At 30.0% G+C, this 10915-nt stretch overlaps 1 protein-coding gene and 1 long non-coding RNA gene across 3 annotated transcripts in view; one reads left to right on the forward strand and one right to left on the reverse strand.

The window, feature by feature from the left end:
* Positions 1 to 3649, forward strand: part of LOC116852177 — a 111304-nt gene extending 107655 nt beyond the window's left edge. The window contains exon 3 of the long non-coding RNA XR_004379712.1: positions 3408 to 3649. This is a non-coding gene — a long non-coding RNA (uncharacterized LOC116852177). The remainder of the gene's footprint in view (positions 1 to 3407) is intronic.
* The window catches only part of LOC116852173, a 292000-nt gene that overhangs the window by 130489 nt on the left and 150596 nt on the right, over positions 1 to 10915 (reverse strand). The window lies entirely within an intron of this gene.

Genomic DNA, 10915 nt, shown 5'->3' on the forward strand with positions numbered 1-10915 from the left:
TTCTATATATATATATAGGATATATATATCATAGGATATATATATATATATATATATATATATATATATATTGTATATAAATATACAAGTTAACCCAAATAGCCAACCATCTGTGAGAATTCTCTATGAACTTCTATTCATCTTTGTGCTATCTGAGTCAACATTTTCTCATTAACACATCTTTGAACATTATCCTACTAACTGGATAATTGCAAGGATGCAATGCTTGTGAGTAAGAAATGATAGGACAAGTTCTATAAGGCTTATTTCTAGGAGTCAAATGCTTGAGATGCAAACATATAAAAAATAAATAACAATGTGTATAAATAATAATCTGTTGGTTACATAAACTACATTCGATATAAATGAATATTAGGTAAATATCTGTTACATTCTTTGTTTCGGACAGCTGACTAAAAATGACATCTTAAAAACGTACCATAAACGTCTTTAAATGACGTTATTATCACGTCAAAATTTTTTAAACGTCAGTTATTGGTTACATGACGTCTAGGACTGGTAACCATTTATCGACGTGAAAATGACGTGACGTTGCTGCCTGGGGATAGAATGATATGTAGCGTTGATAACGCGTTCTTAACATGCCTATAGCCCAAGTAGAACATAAACTCATAAAAATATCACTATCACATCACATGAAAGTCGTTTCAAGAGATATCATCATGATATTATTTGATGTAGTTATTTTGATGAATATGTGATGAATTCTTGACATATCGGAATGATTTTATAGTGATTCTTTCCTAACAGCACAAGAAATGTTCAGGTACGTTATGAAGACATAGAACATCCATAAGACATCCCCAGGACGTTTCTGAATGCACTCTGAATATTTGTTTAAATTGAAAATCTAAAACAGAAAATCACAATAACATCAAAATAATGTCCATTTGACATCAAAATGAGGATAATGTGATATAATAATGATTAAAAAATAAGTCGTTATAGTTCCTTATTCATTTTGAAAGTATTGTACTTTTTTGTTTTAAATGAGTATTTACACAAGGCTGCGTTTGAAGTTTCATGCCAGGATCGTTATTCCGTAACCACTTATTGTCAATTATCGGATCGATAAGTGGTTACGGAATAGGGCCCCAGTACTGAAAATCTATATTATATGTGACATGAACTGTAGAGTTTTCAGTATTAGCAGTACATTCCGAACATAGCCAATTTTATAATCGACTAATTCCAGGTAGAACAGATAGTCAAAATAATTACAATCTGACGTTATTTTCAACAAAAAGTTACGTAAATTTGGTCAATATTTGTTCAAAATGACGTCAGATTCACATTATTTTGACTATCTGTTCTATCTGAGTCAAAGAGCCACATTGACGCAATTGCGCCACACCTGACAACCTTGTGTTACGTATATATAAATTATTATTATAAATTTTCAAGTATTGATATTACTATCAATGGCATTTAAGTGACAAATTATGTCATAATGACGTTCTACTGATGTCATCATGACATCTGTGTTCTACCTGGGAGTCGAATTTTATACTTAAGACATTTATGTCCAAGATTGGATATTTTATGGACATCCAAATTATGGACATTAACGGATGTCCACTGCATGTCCATGGATGTGCGGACGTAAAATGAACATAAAATGGATGTCCATAGGACATCCTGTGTTATCTGGGGAGTAAATCAAGACAAATCGGATCACAGAGCAAGTCGGATTGAAATAAGTTTGGAGACAATTATCGTTACTTTTCTGACACAATAAAACAGTTCGTTTGAAACGCTAAACTAACGAAATTTATTTTGATCCAATTCGCCTTGTAATCTGATTTGTTTTAGTGTTTACCATTTACCAATATGTGAGGACTATAAAGGAATATGAATCTATACTGAAAAAAAATAAGTTTTTTAAGAAAAACAATAAGTTACGTTGAAATCATTATATCAATGCAACTTATTGTTGCATTAATATATATTTTGTTGAATAGATCCAATATTTCTTTGATAGCCGATGATCGCTGATTTTGTCAATCCAACCGCTTGTTTCTTAGTGTATTAATATTTTTGCGATTTAATAAAGTTAAACAAAATTATAATAAAAAAATGAAATATATGTTACTTCAAAATTCACTTTTTATTAAAGAAATTCGTAACTTTTTTTACAGTAAATGATGAATCTAATCAGATTTTAACAAGAAAAGTTGATTTCTTGAGAAAATCCATGAACAGAGAGAGAAAGAGATCATTGTTTATTGAAAAACTACATATTTTTTACAAACTCAAAATAGATATTTTTGAGCAATATACGTATAAATGTATAAATATATAAATACTTTATAAGGTTTATTTGTAGTGAATAACTAAATTTAAAAATAGTATACAATTTAAGAATAAAAAATACAATATGCATAGAGTTATTTAATATGCATAATGTTATTTTATTGGACATCTGAGAAGCGCTTGCATTTTCTCGTGATGTAGTCATTATCTTCTCTTTAGAAAAAAATTCGGAATTCTCTTCCAACATCTGCTCTCTCTTTTCCCCCTCCCTTCCTCCCCCTCTTTTTCTGGATGATTCATATAAAAGCGATTTAATTTTATCATTGCAACTAACCTGTTTCATTTTTTAAATATTACGCGAAGTTATATAGAGCACATCAATAAATGTTTGCTTGTGGCTCGGATAAATCCATAGGTCGGATTGTTTACTTTCTGAAAATTGGCTCATAATAAATATAAATTGTTATATCTATTAAAGTATTTATATATCTATATAATTAAAGTATTTATATATCTACCTATTAAAGTATTTATATATCTACCTATTAAAGTATTTATATATCTACCTATTGAACAAGTACTGTAAACGTCAATTTAGCCGCAAGTTAATTCATTGAATTGAACTTTGAATATCGAACTTTGTCGGTGTATTCTCCAATCAACTTGGAACATTTGTCTACGAAGGTTTTTCAGTTTGTATGAAGTAAAATTATGCAATACGTCTCAGTTGAATAAAATGCTGCACATTCTTTTTTCTAAAACTAAACATGGAGACGACATGAGAATAGTATGTTCTGACATATTTTAGTCTTTCATCAGGATACAGAGCGAACTTGAATATCGCATTGCTATTAAATATATCAAAAAGGTATTAATGTTGCAGAGCATATTCAGGTAAATTGTCCACAATTTCATATTTTAGTTAGAAACGGTTTATAACGTTTAGACATTACTCTTATGCGTTTTTATATGAGTAATACAGTAATTCTTTACAATTTTATCTGCGCTTATCATTAATCTGCTATCTATTTTTAATTTTTTTATGAACAATGTAGTTTGTACTACAGAAATTACTAAATACTTTACATGCAGTATATGTAATATACCACACTAATTATGCACATTATTTACAGATATGAGGTGGAATTATGTACAAAAACTTTGCGAACTCATTGGGATTCGAGATCTGATTAATTATCAGACAAAAACACACACTGACGAGTATGTGATCAAAACTACTTTAATACAAAATTAAAAAATGATTGATTGCAGTGTCAATCTTGTTTCGGTTGGTTGCATAAATTATGCACAAAATTAGATATTCTTCACATTTGGAATTATTTTCTTTATATTATACGTGAAAAAATATATTGTCACAAATCTAAGGCATTTACATTGTAAAATGTTAACAAAACATCTTATTGAAGGGTTTTAAAAAGAAATTTTTTTTTTCATATTTACATTTTAATTTATAATAATTTCCAAAAGCGAATTGGAGAAAGAATATTTGTAGTTAAATAAATTAAAATTAAAATTAAAATACATATAAAATTAAACTTTTTATTGACCTTTATTTTATTTTTCTTATTTCTAATGCATTAATTAATAGTACATAAATATTTCTGTAACTGTGTCTCGAATTTAATTTTTCGGAAAATATAGGCTCATAAATATTTCATCAATATTATAATAATGTCTTACGTAATAATATAATTTAGAAATATATTAATTTCCGATGCAAACGACAAAATAAGTACACAAGAGAGAAATGGATCATCGAATATATACTTCTAATTTGCACTCATGTAACTTAAAGAATTATTATACAAGAGTAAAAATGTAAATAATTTATTTATTAATATTATATTAATGCGCAAAAGATCCGCCGTTTCTTTTTATATTCAAGCTAGAAATTTACTGATTCAGATAGAAAAGAAACATGAAGATCCCGTTAGATGTCTGAAAAATATCGAGTCGATGTTATTTGCCTTATTAATAAAAATTGCTTAAACTTTGCAACTGGAAATAAATTTCGTTTTCAATCTTGTTCGACAAATACGACGAGCTTAACATCTCGTAAATGTCGTTGCGTAAAAAAAAATAACGCTCATGTAAAAACTATTCGCGAGTCAAATAATGTGCATCACTCGGTTCTTTGTGCGTCATCTACTGTCGTAATCGGCGGATCCGTGTTCAAACGGTATTTCGCGCATGTAGCGTATGTGCGACACCAATATATACAGCGGTTCGCCAGAGAGGTACACGAGGATCGCGCGTAGGAAGGTAAACCGGAGCCACGCACTCTGACCACTATATCAGGAGAGGACGAGGGAGCGAGAGGAAACAAAGGATGGAGAAATGCACACACCCGTATCTAACGTTAACCGGAGATGCATTTAATCGCACAGATACATAGCTCTATAACTGTATATGTACACAAGAGAATCTGTATGCCGATCAGCGGTGTTCAATCGCTGAAAATCCGTTGAGAGTTCGTAAATGAATCGTTGAATTTTCGCGAGACATAGTATTATTTTCTTTTCTTCTTTCATACAATAATGACAAAAAATACGGTGAAGTCTTTCGTTGAAGTATGATTTTATCTGGGAGAAATAAACCGTTTCTGAAACCACGAAAAGTAACACTTTAGCTTCTTCGGTCGTGCTCTAATTACTCGTCGTTACTACGGCCATGATTTGCTTTCCTGAACTGTAACCATGTATTATGTTTCTCGCGGCAAAGGTTGATCAATGCATACACAGTACGTTGAGAGAAAAAATATTTAAAAGTGAAAATATTTATTCTACGGGTAATAATAACATATTTACTTAAATATATATATGCTTTTCTTTAATCCTAATGGTAACACTTATTTTATATATTAGACGTAAAAAAAGCGGCTAAGCTCTTATAAGCTTTTAGTCTCATTTTTATGACATTTGAAATCTTAAATTATTTTTTGATAAAATTGTAGCTATTGATGGGTAGATTAAAGATATGTTAGTATCAAAATGATGCGGTTCATCATTTGGGAATAAATGACCGAATACTGCTAATTATATCGACGATTAATCAGAGAACTTGGTAAAAGTTAAATTAATCAATAACCTTAAATTAATCAATATTACCCTAAATAAGATCAATATTACCCTAAATTAATAAAATAATAAATTAGCATTTATAAGCCATATTATTTTATTAATAAAAATTCATTTCTCTTATATCATTTCCTATATGTTTCTTATAAAGGTTCTAACAATACCATTTATTTCGATAAAATATTTTTCTTGGACAATTTTCTCTCAAATTGTAAGAAGCATCACTTTGATACTTATATATCTTTAATCTACTCATGAGTAACTATAATTTTATTAAAAAATAATTTAAGATTTCGAATACCGCAAATAGGTAACTTGGTCGCGTTCTTTAATTAATTTGTGATTATTGTTCTTTTATTGTTTTAATATAACTTTTATGCATAATTTAAATGAAATTCTTGAAAGAAATTAAAATGAAGTACGCAGCAGTATGTTTCAGAGATACTTGGTATTACTGTCAAGGTAAAGAAAGCCTGATAAGGAAGGCCTGATAAGGAAGGCCCCGTTTAGTCGGCTCAAGATGTTATATATTTTGTTATACTGTTATATATTTTGTTTATGTATTTATCATAACAATAAAAACGAAATGGCAAAATGTTTTTTCTAGATCACAGATACTTTTCTCCGAGATTCATTAATTGATATAATATTACAACTAGAAAATATAAAAAACTGACTTAGGAGCATCCAAGTAAAATTTTTGAGTTTCTCGAAATTTAGTATTCGTAATTTAATATTCCCTAACTTGTGTGTGAGCAAGTAAACTTAAGTAATGTACTATTAGTTAAAATGAAGTTTCGTGTAGGTGTATAATATGTTATTTCAAATAACATATAAAAACAATTTTCATTCATAAAATAATTAAAATCGAGCATATGGATAGACGAAATAAAGTTGGCCACTATTTAAGAACTATCAAAGCTGTAGAAATTTTTTGTGGAGATCCCGGAATTATTAATCAGTATAGATATTTTATATGTGGTCTTCTTATTCTGTATTATTAGCTAACTTGAATCGGTACCAAAGCAAGATGACCACGTTGCAGCATGCTTGTATTTTGGTTATTATATAAGAAAATATACAGTTTACAGAGTTATTACAGAGAGAGAGAAAGAGAGAGAGAGAGAGAGAGAGAGATGTTGTAAGCATAAACACATATAAAAAAGTTATTTATTATGTTTATATAATTAGTCATAACAATTAGTTGTCTAAGAAAATTATAATTACGAAATTCTGAAAAATCTGGGGCTATCTAGCCCCAGTCTGTTCTACATTCGTTCGTAAATTAGATACGAGTACGTGTGAGTTTAAAAATATATGAGTTAATAAATATATATATATATATATATATATATATATATATATTCTTTGTCAACGAAATAAAAGTAAATTAATAAAAGCAAAAACTAGAGGAATATGAATCATTCATCCAAACGCGCCCGAACGTGGGGATGTTGCAATTTCGTTCACGATTTTAGCACGACCGGTATGCCACATTTTATACAGAATATTCAACGTAATGATTAAAATTAATTGAGACAAAGCGCATATACAAGAGATTCGACGAAATTTATAATCTATAGAGAATTAACGGAATGAGCGCACTAATGAAACTGCGCGGGAAATGCTTGGTAAAATTAAATCTTCACGAGGTACATGAAATGTGCAACGCGAAATCCCAATGCCATTCTAAACGCATCACTCGATAATATGTCAACACCGAGGGACTCCTTTGTAGAAATTATTATATACGTTTTACTCAGTGTCGTGATGAACAGAAAATGTATATTGTCTGATACGTGTCCTAAAAAGAACTGTCCGAACAAGACAACCTGCGGTAAGCTCGTCAAATTTACGCACATAAATTTCAGACATAATTTTGCGTCAACCGCATGTCAGAACGTAATCGATGATTCATATTCTTTTTCATATTTTTACGTGTCGATGATTCATGTTCTCTATCGTAACAATATGATTTTTTATTAAACAAACGTTTCTTTATTTTAATTTTTATTATAAATATGCATAATAATTATCAATTTCCAATTCATACATATTTTAAAAGATTGAAAACTCTTGTTGCTGTTCTAGTCATTCCTGTAAAGTGAAACCCAACTGGTACCGGAAAAAAGATTTCGAAAAATTCCGGGGAAAGTTTCTAGAAAGACAAGAAGCGAGATTATAAGCCCGATGGCAAACCGGTTGTTCGTCTACAGTTAGGGCGACTATCGAGACGACGACATTTTTTGCGTTCCATATGTTTCATTTCTTTGAAACTATTCAAGTTCGGAAGATGACGGAAGTTGGCGATAGTCATGTAAAAATTTGCACGAACGGAAAATCTCAAACTCTCGTGTCGTTAGACAGAAAATTAAATATGAAAAACATGATAACAACATAGAACAAATAAATATCGAATATTGAGAGCCTATCACTTTTATCTTAATAGGCATTTTCTTATATGTCGTGTTTTCTTGTGACGTTGTATTAATTGGTACCAACTATCCTGGCAACTAAACCCTAAATTACCACCTGTCTCCTTCTGTATACCTGTATACTTCTTTTGAAGGTCGTCGTGTATTTTTACCACAAATGCGACATCTGGTCGCGCATTCATTCGCGAAATTACCTGTTTTCGCGACAGGTGAAGGATATGGAGTACATCGGATATTGCTTACATGCATAAAGTATGATCCGTCGATACTTACACAGACACAAAAAATTGTGATAGCACAACAGGTGCATGCAAAATTCTTCGCACAATTATAGTATAGTCAGATTCTTATTAGATCTTATTAAATCACTTGTCAAATAGCACTGAAAACGAAGCTATATTCAGTCTCAAAGAAATTGATAATTTTTAAGAATAAAATAAACGAAATGGGCTCAATATTGTTCACATATTTAATAGAGTCTTCCAATTGTTTTTTAACCAAAACTGACAGTTTTCTATCAATCAGCATTTAAAAGAACGACAAAGTTTTTGCATTATTAAAGTAGTACTTTAAAGTTAAAATATTCAAGTAGAGACGAAAATTTAATTGCGACTCAGTACGTAAAGAACTTTGTTCATTATCATAGAGGTTTCTGGGCCATCGGCGTCCATTCATCAATCATATATAATATTGTATATAATATTGTAAATAATAATCATAGCATTTAAGAAAAAATAGTTTTAAATCCTCAAACCCCCGCCGAAAGTAGTTCTGACCTCTTAATGATATCATTTTATATGTTCGATAATTCATCATCAGCTGCCTAACATATTTATTATTTATCTTTACACGACGTTTTCGCGCTTTCAATTAATTAATGATTTTTCCTAAACATTTCTTTTTGTGCATCCAAGGCACTTCGTCGTGGTGACGGCAGTAACAAATAAATATTGAAGGAAAAAATTTTACTAAAGAAAATTATTGCACATATAAAAATGGTGCTCGTACTGTAGGCTGCTCTACCCATATTATATCAATAATTTGGTATCTAGGATATCCTAAATACTTTTCTAATGATATAAGGACATCTTCTGAGCATAGTAATGACATTGTTATGTTAGACAGCTGAGCCATTGAATGAGTAAAATAACATCATTAGGAAGTGAGAACTACATTCGGCGGATGTTTGAGAGTCTAAAACTATTTTTTCCTTAAATATTACCATTATTACTTACAAAATTATATATGATTGATGACTGGACGCGGATGACCTAAAATGGGCGAAGTTATTTTATTGCAACTCTTTAGTCGATTTATAAAGATTGCATCTCATATGAGTGGTTTATATGGCACTTATATTTATCACATAGAATGACCAAATAGAAATACAAAAGAAATACTAAAAGAATTATCATCAAAACAACATATGTAAAATATGATATGAAAATTTGATTGACTTTTAGAGAATTTATTTTTGCATCAATATAACAAATAATTTACATTATTGTATAATGTAAATTTAATGATTCATTCAATGCAATATACTTGCCTTATAAATATAATTAATAAAATTGTAAAGTTTCCACCTACAATTGTCTTATGTCATGATAATCATAAAAATCTATCAGGGTATTTCAGATCTACCGGATCATCTTTTACATAGAAATTTTCTTATTAATATACTTAGATAGAATTTCATCATTATCACGACGTAAGATAATCGATGATGGAAACTTTACGATTCTTTTCACATTGATGAAGCAAATATATTAACTAAATAATAAATAACTAAATAACTAATATATTGAACTAAAATAAATTAATAAAATTTACATTACAAAGGAATGTAAATTTTTTGTTCTATTGACGCAGCAATAAATTTAAAAGTTACATTCCTATAAAAGTTACATTTAACCTATAATTTATTGTTAAAATATTTTAAATGAGAATTGAATAGTAAATAACCAAAAACCGACTTACATATTAAAAAACAACTTACATACTGATTTTGAATAAAATTTCTAAAGCATCTACAAATAGCCTGTCATTTTTGGTATCCGATTATCTTTTCTCTCTAGCCCTATTATCTTTTTCTTTCTATTTCTATGCTTTTTTTGATTCTTTCTTCCTTCTTGCTCTATCTTCTTTAATTCCTTTACTACTTCCGTTTAGAAACTCTTTTATCAGCATATCATTCTTTATCATTTAACAAGTCCTTATTATGTATTTCAAATTCTCTCTTCCTTTGCAAATCCTACATTCTTTATTTCCTGTTTCCACAAATTTTTTTCGCTATGTTCTCTAAATTTCTTCGGCTGAAATATCACTCAATACGAATGAAAATTTATTTGAAGTATTGAAAAAACTGCCACTTGAAATCGTAAAAGTGAATGTTTTACTCAAGCTTGGAATGAATTCTGATTCCATCCGAGTGAATGTCTCAATTAATTAAATTGTCTGTGCTGGAATATATATTAAATTCGCTGTTCAATTTGCAATAAAAATACCCACATAGCATTAGATATTCTATGTATATATATATATAAAAGTTCCATGATGTGAAAAAAACATCTTGTATATCCACTGTACATACATTTCATATAAGTAAGATGAATATACATGACGATATATACTATGTAAAAACATTAATAGTTTTAATATGTATATATCGTACATAATATCGTATGTATATTCCATGAATATACATATTTTGGAACTTCAATACATATCACAAGCACATACGTTAAAGGAAATTAGCGGTACATTCGATATTCGTGATAAATGATATATTCGGCGTGTGTATGTACACGCACCGGCGTTAATGCCGTCCGAATATCCGTGTGACTCGCACACGATAACGCGTCACTCATACACTGCTGCGTGTAAGTGAGCCAGGAGCAGCACGGAATGGCGGAGGGAGCTAGCGGTATACGATCGTCGGACGCTTGGAGAGGGAATAGTGGTGGGAGTCGCGGCGATCTTCCATCCTCTATCGCAAACGTAAGAACGAGAGAAATAGCATTATAAGACGTCTGGACAGAAATGCCGTCCTAAAATACGTGTGACACACACTAAGAAAACGCTTGACTCACACTGTCTCGTCTATAC

The sequence above is a fragment of the Odontomachus brunneus genome, unplaced genomic scaffold, assembly GCF_010583005.1.
Source record: "Odontomachus brunneus isolate Ranch 3 - 2012 unplaced genomic scaffold, Obru_v1 Obru_scaffold_204, whole genome shotgun sequence".
NCBI lineage: Eukaryota > Metazoa > Arthropoda > Insecta > Hymenoptera > Formicidae > Odontomachus > Odontomachus brunneus.